We start from the raw sequence: 14,115 nt of genomic DNA on the forward strand, positions 1-14,115 counted from the left end.
CCAGGCGCACGGGTCTCAGTAGTTGTGGCACGTGGGCTCAGTAGTTGTGGCTCACGGGCTCTAGAGTACAGGCTCAGTAGTTGTGGCTTGCAGGCTTAGTTGCTCTGTGGCATGTGGGATCTTCCCAGACCAGGGCTTGAACCCATGTCCCCTGGATTGGCAGGCAGATTCTTAATCACTGCATCACCAGGGAAGTCCTGGTGATATCTGTTTTGCTTTTGTTTTTGTTTTAGATTTTATGTCACTCTTTAATTATAGACTTTAATTCTTTCATTCTATTCCCTCTTCTAATACCTGGAAACATTCCTCTGTAACTGTTTTTTGATGTCTGAGTATTCTACTTTTTACTGTTACTAGTATTTTTATATATGTGAAGTTTCTCTAACTTTATACTGAGATCTTTGAAGATAGGACCATGTGTTCTACATTTTTGTAGCTGCAGAGTATACTGCAGGGCTTCACCTATATCAACTAATCAATAAATACTCAGTGAAAATGACACAGTTATCACTGACACATTTTGTGTTGTAAATGTGATATGGTTTAGGAAATCTAGAAACCAAGTTTACTAGAATTTGTGCCAACAAAGAATCAATAATTTCTGAATGAGGGTTGCTTTTATATATTAAAGTTATATGGGCTTTCAGAGTATTATTTTCTTATTTATAAATTCACACTTTTGTCATAGAATTTTCAGATTGCTCCAAATCAAATTTTCAATAAATAGAACCTCTATTGTACAAACAACTCACATTATGACTCATGTCTGGAGAGACAATGCTATTGTATGAAAAGATCACTGAACAAATGATACAAGGTTAACATAACATGAACAAAGGAAAACAAACCAAAAATATCTCACTAAGATTTATCCTTGCTATAAACATGACATAGACACATGAACAAAAGCAAAGAGGGGGCATGTATAACATTAGTCATTAATTGTTTTTGGTGTGACAATAAAATGGGTAATATTTTCTTACTATTATTTACCTCCTATTAATACAGTTACTGCTATATTGTAACATTTTTTAAAACAGAAGTGTGCATTAGGTATCAAAAGACCATGGTAAAATAATAAACATTGTACAATTCCTTATTGTTTCTGATTTCTTGTTCCCCAAATGAAAAGGAGAGCATAATTAGAACCTAGAAAAGGATATTATATACCATAGGACTGTTGCTGCTATCAAATGAGAAAATTTAGATGAAAACACTTAATAAATGATATATAGGTCTACAAATTAAAGAATACATTTAGCCCAATTCTGATTAATATGACTACATTATGATCAATATATGTATTTGCCAGTAGCAATCATAAATAAAAGAGTTATTTCCTCACGATTATAACAGTAGACACAGAAAACACATTTGACAAAATTCAACACCAATTCATGATAAAAACTCACATCAAAGTTGGTATAGAGTGAATATATCTCAACATAATAAGAGCCATTTATGACAAAGCCACAGCTAACATCATACTAAGTGATGAAAAGCTGAAAGCCTTTCCTTTAAAATCAGGAACAAAACAAAAATGCCCACTCTTGCCAATTCTATGTAACATAGTATTGGAAGTCCTAGCCACAGCAATCAGACAAGAAGAAGTAATAAAAGGCATCTAAATTGGGAGAGAAGTAAAACTGTCACTATTTGCAGGTTATATGACACTATATATAGAAAACCCTAAGGTCTCCATGAAAAAAATTATTAGAATTAATAAACAAATTCAATAAACTTGCAGGATACAAGATTAATATACAGAAATCTGTTGCTTTTCTGTACACTAAATATGAACTTTTGGAAAGAGAAAACAAGATAATAATCCCTTTTAAACTGCATCAAAAAGGATAAAATGTCTAGGAATAAACTTAACAAGGCAGTGAAAGAACTATACTCTGAGAACTATAAAACACTGATGAAGGAAATTGAAGATGATACCAAGAAATGGAAAGATATTCCCTGTTCTTGGATTGGAAGAATTAATATTGTTAAAATGCCCATACTACCCAAAGCAATCTACCTATTTAATGCAATCCCTATCAAAATAACCATGACATTTTTCACAAAACTAGAACAAATAATTCCAAAATTTATATGGAACCACAAAAGATCCCAAATTGCCAATGCAATATTGAGAAAAAAGACCAAAGCTTGAGATATCATCCTCCCTGACTTCAGACTATACTAAAAAGGTACCGTCATCAAACCAGCATAGTACTGACAAAAACCAACACATAGATTAATGGTACAGCATAGAGAGCCCGGAAATAAACCTGTACACTTAAGGTCAATTAACCTATGACAAAGGAAGTAAGAATACACAGTGGAGAAAGACTGTCTTTTCAATAAGTGGTGCTGGGAAAACTGGACAACTACATGTAAATGAATGAAATTAGAACACTCCCTAACATCATACACAAAAATAAGCTCAAAATGGATTAAAGACTTAAATGTAAGACCAGAAACATTAAAAACTTTTAGAAGAGAACATAGGCAGAACACTCTGACATAAATTGTGGCAATATACATTTTTTTAATCTATTTCTTAAGGCAAAATAAATAAAAGCAAAAATAAATGAACATAATTAAATTTAAAGGTTTTTGCACAGCAAAGGAAACCATTGACAAAAAAAAAAGACATCCTACTGAATGGGAGAAAATGTTTGCAAATGATATGACCAATAAAGGATTAATATCTGAAATATATAAACAGCTCATACAACTCAGTATCAAAAAAATGAATAACTCAATTAAAAAATGGGCAGAAGATCTGAATGAACAAAGATATACAGATGACTAACAGGAACATGAAAAGATGCTCAACACCACTAATCATCAGAGAAATGCAAATCAAAACTATACTGAGCTATCACCTCAAACCTGTCAGAACAGCTGTCATCAAAGACCACAAATAACAAATGTTGGCAAGGATGAAAAGAAAAGGGAGCCCTCATACATTGCTGGTGGAAATGTAAACTGGTGCAGCCACTGTGGAAAACAACATGGAAGTTCCTCAAAAACTAAAAATAGAGCTACCATATGATCCAGAAATTCCACTCCTGTGTATATATCTGAAGAATATGAAAAAACTAATTCAAAAAGATACATGCACCCCAGTGTTCACAGCAGCACTATTTAAAATAGTCAAGATATAAAAGCAACCTAAGTGTCTATCAACAGATGAACAGATAAAGAAGAAATGATATTTATAGATATACACATACATACAAATACACACGCAATGGAATATCATGCAGCCTTTAAAAAGAATGAAATTCTGCCACTTGCAACAATGTGGATTAACCTAGAGAGTATTATGCTTAGTGAAATAAATCAGACAGAGAAAGACAAACACTCTATGTTATCACTTACATGTGAAATCTAGAAAGAAATAAAACAAATAAATGTATATAACAAAACAGAAACAGACTCACAAGTATAGAACAAACTAGTGCTTACCAGTGGGGAGAGGGAAGGTGAGAGGGGCAAGATAGGGGTATGGGATTAAGAAATACAAATTACTATGTATAAAATTGATAAGCAATATGAATATATTTTACAGCACAGGGAACTATAGCCATTATTTTGTAATAACTTTAAATGGAGTATAATCTTTAAAAATATTGAATCACTATGTCACACATGTGAAACTAATATAATATTGTAAATCAACTATACTTTAAAAATTATGTATTTCCTCTACAACTGTTTACTGGTATTCTATATCTGATTGAGAGAGAAAGTAATGAAGCCTGTGAACAACATGACAGCCTCATGTACAGTAAGGCATTGCTACACATTTTTTTCAAGTGTTTACAATATTTCAAGAGGCATATCTAAAAACAAGATGGTACATGATTAAGATAAAATGTTATAAATAGGTACATATTATCCATCATCAAGTCTAATATGACTTGAGTCCAATAACACTCTAAGGGAAATCATTAACATAATGAAAAGATATAAAAAAGAACCAAATGAAACTTTAAAAAATAAAAATACAACATCTGAAATTATAAAAGATAACAGGATCAGATTCACAGGAGATTGAATATTTCAGAAGAAAAGATCAGTAAACTTGAAGACTTGACAATAATATTTACTGAAAATGAAGTACTGAGAAAAAAAGAGACCACAAAAAATAAATATAGCTTCAATAAACCATAGGAAAGTTTCAAGTAGTCTGAAATGTCTGAGTCCCAGAAAGGGGGATGAAGCAGAAAAAAATATATGAAGAAACAATGGTTGAAATTTATTAATATTTGATAAAAACTATAAAACCATATGTCCAAGAATTTCAATGAACTCCACAGAAGAAACATAAGGTCACACCAAAGCATATCATAATGAAATTGTTGAAAATCAGCAATAAAAAAAATCTTAAAAGCAACTTTGTTTCTGTACAGAGAAAGATAAGAATGACCACAAAAATTATTCAAAAGAGGAAAGTGAAATGCTATCTCTGAATCACTGAAAGAGAAAAAAAATGATCAAATTCTAATTCTATACTTAACTAAAATAGTTTTTAAAAAATGGATGTGGATCAAAGACTTTGCAGCCAAACATCATCTGTCCTGAGTGAATGGCAGGACACCCAGGAGAAACCAAGAATCTGCATGGACACCATCCTGGCATTCAAGGCTTCCATAATGGGGAGTGTAGCAATAAAGTGCTATTATCTGAACCAGCTTTTACATATTGAAAAATGACCATCTCATTAATTGGTTAACTCAGAAATCTATTAAGTCATTCAACACACCTGGCTTTCAGTGTGCAAGGTACTGTGCAATATACTAGGGAATAAAGTAAATAAAGCATAGTCCCTGACCTCACAGAGCTTACAGGTTACCATGGAAGACAGAAATATAGGTGGAGGATTATAATATGGTGTCATGGATGCAATGATGCAGACTAGCCCAAGGAGTGATGAGAACAAAATGGGAAAACACCCAACTCAAACTAAAAAAGAGCAGCAACAACAACAAAAATGAAAACAAAACCACTCAACGGAAAGGACACTTTTATAGGATCCATAGCTCTTAGGTAAGAGGAAAGGGGATTAAGTATTTTCAAGTAGCTAGGATACAACACATGTAAAGCACAGAGACAGGAGGATACTGTAATGTTTGAGCACTACTTCAGCATAGCTAGAATTCAAGATGTTTAAAGGGACATGTGAGATTAGAAGTCCAAGAGCTCATTAGGACATGAAATATTAACACTGTAGTACATTCTACTAAGGAGTTTGAACTCTATTGTGAAGGCAACAACCATTCAATGGCTTTAAGAAGGTGAGAGAATCATTAGGATTGTAATTTCAAAATATTTGATAGTAATATGGAAATTAAATGGAAAATAATACTGAAGAGAAGTAGCAACTGGTATTTTTTACCAATCTAGGAGAGAAATGAAAAGTCTTGAAAGAAGACAGTGACAGTGAGGATGAAATAAAGGCAAATTCAGCAAAACTTTCCAGTAGACATAGCTGTCTGTCGTCACTGGACTTATGCTGGTGCTGATGTAGAATATCAAGGTGAATTTTCATTTTACCCCAGACCTTTCACTACAGAAGCTCCTAAGCTTTAAAATATGTCATTCGATGCTTCAATCATGTCAAGCCTTAATAAGTAATAAAGAAGGACCAGTACAATTTAGGGAATTCAACTTAGAGCTCTTAGTTATCCAAATTGCAAGCCTAAAATCATCTGACCTTTCCTTCTTCCTGCTGAACTGTGTTATGAATAAGCTGTAGATGCAGTATTTCAAAACACTAATTCCTGTCTTCATTCCAGTTGTAAAAATGCCAAATTGAGAAAGGGATGAAGGGGGTGAGTAGCAGAAATCCCTCAATTAGAAAGATGGAAGCAACTGCAGGAGCCATTTAATCCCATCAAGGAATTTGTGCTATTTAATCCCATCAAGGAATAATAGAGCCACCTGTAACTTTTTAAAATAAAAAGTCATGTATTAAATACCAAACATAGTCATCTCTTCACCATATCATACTGGGTACTAACTCTAGAAATAGTCATTAAGAAAACCATTTAAATACTGAGAGCCAATATTGAAGTAATGTTGCTATTTCTTTGTTTTAAAGGAAATTGGGAATCTGAAGTAAATTTACACTCTGTGTGTGTGTGTGTGTGTGTGTGTGTGTGTGTGTGTGTGTGTGTATTCTAGATTCAGTACATCAGCTGAGCAAAACCCAGAATGAAGTTTAGGGCTGGAGATTGCTGGTGAAAAACAGGGAACTGAGGAGTGCAAAACTGAGATTCAAGAGAAGTAACGAATTTCAAGAGCGATTTGTAGTCTGCCTATGCTAAATGCATGATTTCACTTTGAGTAAGGAAACTTCCTTCCTCAAGGAAAATCTTCCTTCCTTTGGGTGACAAGAAAATGTCACCCAAAGTGCCCTAGACCCAAGTAAATTATCACCAAAACAAGCAGTCGGGAAATCAAATATTTGGGTGGAGGCTTCTGTGATTGAGGTCAGGGCAGTTGGGCAAGCTCATGAGTGTTATAGCCAGACTACGGGTAAAATATTTATACAATTCTGTGATGAGGACAAAAAGACTGTCCTTCTGCTTCCAGAGGGAAGGAGAGCTTCTGTACCTATGAAAATGGTACAGATATCAGAGGGGCCACCTTCCCTGTCCTTTTAAAGCTCCAGAGTCCTTCCCCATCCGCTCTCACCTATGGCATGTTACTCAGCCTTTTCTATGTCATCTGACACCTGTGACATTTTCCACCCTTTTAATATTTTCTTTGCCTTAAAACAAATCAGAATCAGATATGAAGCTGTTAAATTCCCTGGGGGTAGCAAGACTCTGCCCAGCTTCCTCTTCCACCCATACTAACTAGATAGACTTTTAGAGTGGGCACTTATACCTGTGTGTTAAATGAATATATAAATTTGTATGTTAATTAGTTAAATGTTGATTTGGAAGGTGGGGAGTATAAAAAATAAGAAGTAAAATAGATACTTATCTCATTCCAAGAAGACCCAAAGGCCAATAGTTATGTTACAGAGAGAAATATATTGGCTCATTGTACTTATTTCTAAAACTTAAGTATATCCAGGAACACTTTACAGGACAGTCATCTCTTAGACACTAAATGACCTCAAACAGAGAATGTATGAATCACCAGCATGCTTCCTCAGATGTTAAATGAGGTCAACTTGGAGGCCCAGCAGAGACCCAAGTTCTGTGATCCTTTGAGTATTCCTCATGTAGATCATGGGGTCTGGGGTATCTCAAACTCATCTCAAATTACAAGGACAGCATACAGTGCCATTTGCTTATTGTCACCTTTGACTAGTCCCACTGGGGATAAGCCTCTTTTAGAGAATGCTTTCTCCAATTTTTGTATGATAATTTCACTTGAGGAGTTCCTTGGATCTCAAGGATCCATTATCTAGGACCAGTTCATCACTACGGAAGTACAGTCAGTCACACTAGAGACACTCGCCAGTGGGAGAAATGCTTTTGAGTCAATCCACATCCTTTATGAGGCATTCCCATGAGAGGCAGAGTGCTCTGGATTTGGGGTCTTTATGACATTATAAACATGACTTTTTGTAGAACCACTAATTTTCCACTATGATTGTACTTTTTCTTTCTACCCTTATGGATTGTGTGAGTCATGAGAAACGTCAGTACGTCCTATTCAGTCCTCTCTCCCCAGCACAGTAACCAAGAAATCCAGTGCTCACTATCTGTTGACTTAATGGTTGAACCTGCTTATTTAGAAGGATGCATTTTCTGAGACATTGTGATAACAGCAGACTTAAAAGCAGCATGTTCTTAGAGAAAAAGGTCTTTTTTGAAGATGATCTAATCTATATCTCCTTTGAGCAAAGAAGTAGAAAAAAGAGAGATGACGTTAGTTTTGAGAAAAGAGAGATGAAGTTAGTTTTGATGGAAAGATTCAGTTTTGACTCCAAGACTGGAAAGTGGTGGTGAGGATTGTGACACTGAAGCAATCTACCTGGGTTCAAATCCTGGCTCTGCTGATGGTGACTCTGTTCCTTGGGCAAGTTTCTTAACTTCTCTGTGCGTCCACTTCCTCATTTATAAATGAGATCCTAGTAGTACCTGCCTCATAGGGTTGTTGTGTTGGTTGAAGGAGTAACGCGCAAAGCACTTAAAAATAGTGCTTGACATGTAAAGCGGTATATAAGAACAATACTAGCTGTTGTCACTGTTGTTTCATGGTTATAAAGTTACTGCATCCAAAAATGTAAGAGTTTGAAAGGCCTCAAAGGTCATCCAGTCTTGATCTCACATGGTAACAGGTTGTTTCTGTCTTTGGGATCACAGTAAAATTTCAGCTTCCACAAATTTTGCTGTACCTGTCAGGACCCAACTTCAAGTTTAATTGCTGTAGGGGGATGGTTGATCAGAATCCCTTCCAGAGCCTGCACAGTGAGTACTTCTTTTAGCATCTACCTCTCTTGGAAGGATCAGGACACCTTGATCCATATGCTTTCTTTGTGGTCATGGCTCTACCGCTGTTGTGGCAGAGTTTGATTGGGAAACTAACAACCTTCTATCACATTATCTTCAAACCTGGAGAAGAGGCAACTCATAGGCACCCTCAGTATAGACGGGGTAATGTGTGTTCTGCTTTTAGTTGTAATGATAACAGTTAACAGTGTTACTAATCAGTATTATTAGCTTTCAAATTTATACAAAACTTTGCTATTTTCAAATTGCATGTATGTAATGATTGCGTTTGATGCTCAAAGCCTTTCTGCAAATGCGTGACATGGACTCTTGGTTTCACATTAGAGGAAACGAAGCTCTGAAAGAATCAAAATAAAGACTTATTGGCAGAGCCATACCTGCTGGATCCCTGTCCAGTGCTTTTTCACTACAGCATATTTATTTCACAGTCAGCCAAGAAGGAAAGGGAACTAATGGTCTGAATATTCCTTGGGCATCTGGGAGTTTGAAAGTCTGTGAGATGCACAGCATATGCTCCAACTAAAGACAGAATACAGTCTCAGATCCACATCAGGGGATATTCATTGCAAATTCTCTAATTGATGATTTGTGCGCATTTTCCTCAAGGACAAGTTGTTGTCTATACGAAGGCCTCCTGTCAGGGTCAGAGGTGAACCAAAATGAATAGATCTGATGAATCTGACACCCTGATGGGAAATGCCAGACTTGTAAACAAAAGGAAGCAGGAAAATAGCATGCATTGTTCTCAGCACTTACACACGTGAACTCCCTTACTTCTTCTCACAGCATCCCTCTACGGCAGTACTGTGATATTCTCATTTTACAGATGAGGAAACTGAAGCCAAAAGAATTAATCACTTGCCTGAGATTATGTAACTGGCAGAGTCTTGTAGACTCCTTTAACTATTTTGATTTCTAGAAGTAGAAGCACAACTATAATATGCTATTTGCTGGGCTTCTGTGTTCCAGACGATCACAAACCCTTCAAGTTTGCTTGGTGTGTTTTTTTATTTTTTGTTTTTTTTCAGCATCACTGATATCCTACTGAGAGAGTACAGGGAAGAAGAAAACTCCCAGACTGTTTCCACATTCGATTAGTGTAACACAGGAAGATATAAATTTTAAAAAATTAAATTTCTTATCATTAAAATCGCTACTTATAAAACAAAATAAAATATTAGAAAAGAGGGCCTTTTAAGACTGAGCTCCTCAGATGCTCTTAAGAGATTTGTCATTGATCATTAATGATATCAGCTTTCTATAGCTTGCTTCCCACTCACTGACTAAGCTCCCAAAACTCTGAGATGCTCATGCCAGTCTCAAGAGCTTCATCTTAAATAGATATGCAAGGTCTATGTGCTGAGCTGATGAGATTTCGGCATATGGAGTTGGATTCCTCATTTGAGCTGTGATAGTGCTTTAAAGGGTAAAAGTTCCACAATGCTGCAATTGCAAGTAAGGAAACTGGGAACTTTCCTGAAGGTTATGAAAAGGCAGGGAGGCTCTGAATCAAAGAACAGAGAAGGTGGTCTTGAGGAGAACTGGAAGGGTGGCTCTGAGTGTGTCTCAGGTGCAAGCCCCTTATCCTAAAGATTTTAAACAAGTGCCTCAAAAAAACACGTGATTTTGAAGGTGAGAAAGAGTCTTTAAGTTGATGAGAACTACAAATGATGTGGGTCAGAGGATCCAGCTTTGAGGGGAGAAAACCAGCACAGGCAGGGCTGGTGTTCATCAAAAGAGGAGCAATCAAGTGACAGAGGCAGGGAATCAAACTAAGAAACTCAGGAACTGGTAAGAACCAGGTAAGCCAACAGTCCTTGAACAAGGAGTCATCACGAAGTCCTAGGAAAAGGCAGAAATACTGACAGAGAGACAGGTGGATAGACAGTCCCTTTCTGAATAAAGGGACTATCTAGATTATCAAGATTATCAACCCTAACTAGATTATCGAGTACAATGATAAGTAAACACATCATAGCCACTGAATTCTTCAAGTAAATGGTCTGGTTGGCGATAGAGAACAAACAAAAAATTACACCATAAATATAAAACTGCAATTCTGATAAGTTTTACAAAGGAGAGGTTCAAGATGCTGTGAGAATATTTGATAGAAGATTTGAGCCAGGAAGGTCATGGAAGTGTTCCCTGAGTGATACTTGTGCTAAAATCAGAAGGAAAATTAGAAATTAGATAAAATGGCAAAAGAAATTTTAGGTGAAGACACTTGTAATTGCAAAGAAACTATGGCAGGAGTGGGCTGGGGGAAATGGCTAGAACATTATGGTTAGAGATGAAGCTAGAATTACATTCAGGGTTCTGTGGGGCACACAAAGTTGGTTCCAGTAAGGAGTGTGTTTTTTTATCTGAAGTGCAATGGAAGACAGATGTGTAAGCAGAGGCAGCAGAGGGGATAAAGGACCATCCATCAGACTGGTGATTTGAAATGTGAATGATGGACCGGAAGAGACTAAAGCGTTTGTGAGTATGCAAATTAAGAGGCAATGAATGCAGTGGGCTAGATCTACATGAAAGGATCTCGAACTAAGTAGAAGGAAAGAACTGGGAAGATTCCAATCAACAGAAGGAAATCTTGTTGCTCCAGTTGGCTGACGTCACACAACCACAGCTTAAGCTAGCTGAATCAATTTGGTCTTACTGAATTTTCCCTTCTTACTGGCTAGAAAAAACTAACATGACAAAGATGTGGCGGTATGGTTAGAGTTGAGGAAAGCAAGACTCCAGAATCTGCCTAGACTATTCCAGAGCTGAAGATAGCTGAGGAGGCCCAGCCAGTGCCTAGAGATTGCCAAGCATGAGAAAAATAAATGCTGTGGAGCATTTGACAGATTTGAGCTTCCCAGCATGAACTGATGGGTGAAGTTGTTAGACTGTAAGGAATTGAGAAGAGAAAAAATAATGAAAATACAGAGACAAAATATATAAACTAACCTTTGGAGAGAATTCTTTAGGAAAAAGCAGAGATTAGTTGAAAGGGCATAACGTTGAGGGAAAGGAATATTAAGAAGGGATGCGATCTTTAGGAAAAAACAGAATCGCCAGTGAGGTTGATGTTAGCTGTAGCTTTTTCAAAGATATCTTTCATTAGGCTGGGAAACTTCCATCTTATTCCTACTTTGCTGAGAGGTTTGTTTTTGTTTTCATCATGAATGAGCATTTTACCTTTTTAAAATAGTTCTTCTGCATCTATTGAGTAATCATATTCGTCTTCCTTTTATTCTGTTAATATGATTAATTAAATTAATTATTTTTTCAAAATTTAAAGCAATATTTTACTCCTCTGATAAACCTTTTCTGATCTTGATTCATTATCTGTTTTATATATCAATTTTTGTATATCAATTTTTTTTATATAGCGAATAAAAATGTTTTTTATTTGCTATTTTGTAGGATTTTTGTAATCTGTGTCCATGAGGGATGTTTCCCTTTAATTTGTTTTCCCTTCTCTTCTTTCTTTTGTATTGTTTATAATGTATGTATCAGGTTTCATCATCAGACTTAGGTTGACCTCTTAAAATGAGTCCAGGAGTGTTCCCTCATTTTTTAAAAAGAGGATGGACTATTGGAATTCATCAGATAAACCAACTGGGTCCTGAGGTTTTTCTTATGTAAATGTTTTCTTTGTGGAGTATTTAATCCACTTGTATCATTGATAAGGTTGAACTTACGTTAATCATTTTATTATTAGTCATCTTGATTTTGCTTCTCTGTTCTTCCTACCTTCATGTGTATTTGAATATTTTCATAAATCCATTTTATCTATTTGACTGTAAACTATACTTTTTTGCACGTTTGGTAGTTGCTCTAGGATTAGAAATATGTATAATTTTCAGTCTGCTTAGAGTTAATTTTCTACTATTGCAAGTAAATATAGAAATCTTTCAAACCCTTATGTCATGTAGGTCCATTTATTCCAACCTTTCTTTATGCTGGAGTTGAAGCAGATCCTGAGGTTCCTGGTAGATATTATCATGGGAAACAGAAACTATCTCTTAACGATATGTGACTATAACAGTCATCAGAGAATTAGATATAAATTCCCCATTTAACAGATTTGAAGATGTAAATTGATTTGTCCAATACAAAACAGCTGGTGCTTTCTAATAATGACCCTGAATCCAATCCAATATGCCTGATATAATTCCATAAGCAGTATCTTTTCTGTGATAAGAGGAAATGAAGTATAAATAAACACCTAGCAATATCCTGACATGGAGAGGGAAGGGGAAGTGGGACATCATTTGTTCTCCCTGATGTGAAGTTCTTGATTTAAAAAATTATATTCTAGCCATGCACTTAGAGAAGAGCACAGGCTCTGAAGGCTGACAAATTTTGGTAAATTTGTTGATTGATGTCTTTACTTCTCCCTTGTCCTCAACAGCAACAAAACAGTACTTTGAGTCTACAAAAAAATAAATGCTTCTTGGTTAGTTGACTACGGCAGATTCTCATGGGTCAAACTGGGATGACTGAACATAGGGCTTTTACTGCTCTCAGAAGATCAAATGTTTGCTTAAATCATTCTCAGCTACTTTGAATGAGTGAAGCAGACACGTTCCACAGCATATTTGGCTTCTGTTTCTTTGTCTTAAAAAAAAAAAAGATGAACAATTCACAGAATGGTTCACAATGAAACAGAGAGAGAATATGGATGATGCCAGCTTATTTTAGCCCCTGTGGGAAGTATTATTAAAGGAACAGGGCTATTAAAATAAGCATAATGTAATATGGGGGCTGAACTGTCAAAATGAAAAATTTCCCTTTGGGTTTCAGTGACTCCCTGTGGGTAAATTTCTAGGGAGCCTTGCAGGCACCCCAGCAGTTGGTTCCCAAGCCTCAGCCTCCCTGCACCCAGGAGAAATGTTTTCTACTTGTCCAGTGACTGTTGAGCAGTGATGGCCTAGAGCAACATACAGAAATTTTGCATATGTTGGGAGCAACACCTAAACCTTCTGCGGGGTCTGAATCCTAGTTTTGGAAAGGAACTCTTCACTCCCTCCCAAGTTGATCATTTCCATGTTTTGTTTTTCCTTTAACTCTTGCCTGTTTATAGTTTCCTTCTTCTAATTAGCGATAATGATTCTTTACATTAAATTTGTCTATAGTAAATACTAGGCAGTTTCTTTCTCTTGATTGAACCCTGACTTATAACCGAGCCAGAGAACTGAGATTAGCAAACTAGTCTCAATTAAAGCTAATGACAGTCAAGCTATTTACAGAGAAGTGTTATAGGGGAAACAGTCAGAGTGTAAAATTAATTCAAGAGATGGGGAAAAAGTAGATAAAATTGGGAAGCAGCTCAAGATTGTAGAGTGAGCAGGAAACCCTCAATCAAGCCTGGGAGAGTTGAAGTTAATGTAGATAAGTCTCAGCAAATTGAAGATGTATTCCCAATTATCAAGGCTTCTCCCACTCACAATAATAAGATTTACTATACTTGCAAAAAGATAGGCATAAATAGCATAGTGATTGACAATCAGAAAACTTCTCTAGTACAAAAAAAATGAAATTAATTGATCTGGACTACAATATGAAGAAAACTACACAATGTTGTAGAAATAGAAATCATTAATGACAGAGAAGATCCGAACTAACTCAGGAATGGGAATACATAAGCAGATAA

The sequence above is a fragment of the Stenella coeruleoalba genome (genome assembly GCF_951394435.1).
Source record: "Stenella coeruleoalba genome assembly, chromosome: 13".
In the NCBI taxonomy this organism is placed as follows: Eukaryota; Metazoa; Chordata; class Mammalia; order Artiodactyla; family Delphinidae; genus Stenella; species Stenella coeruleoalba.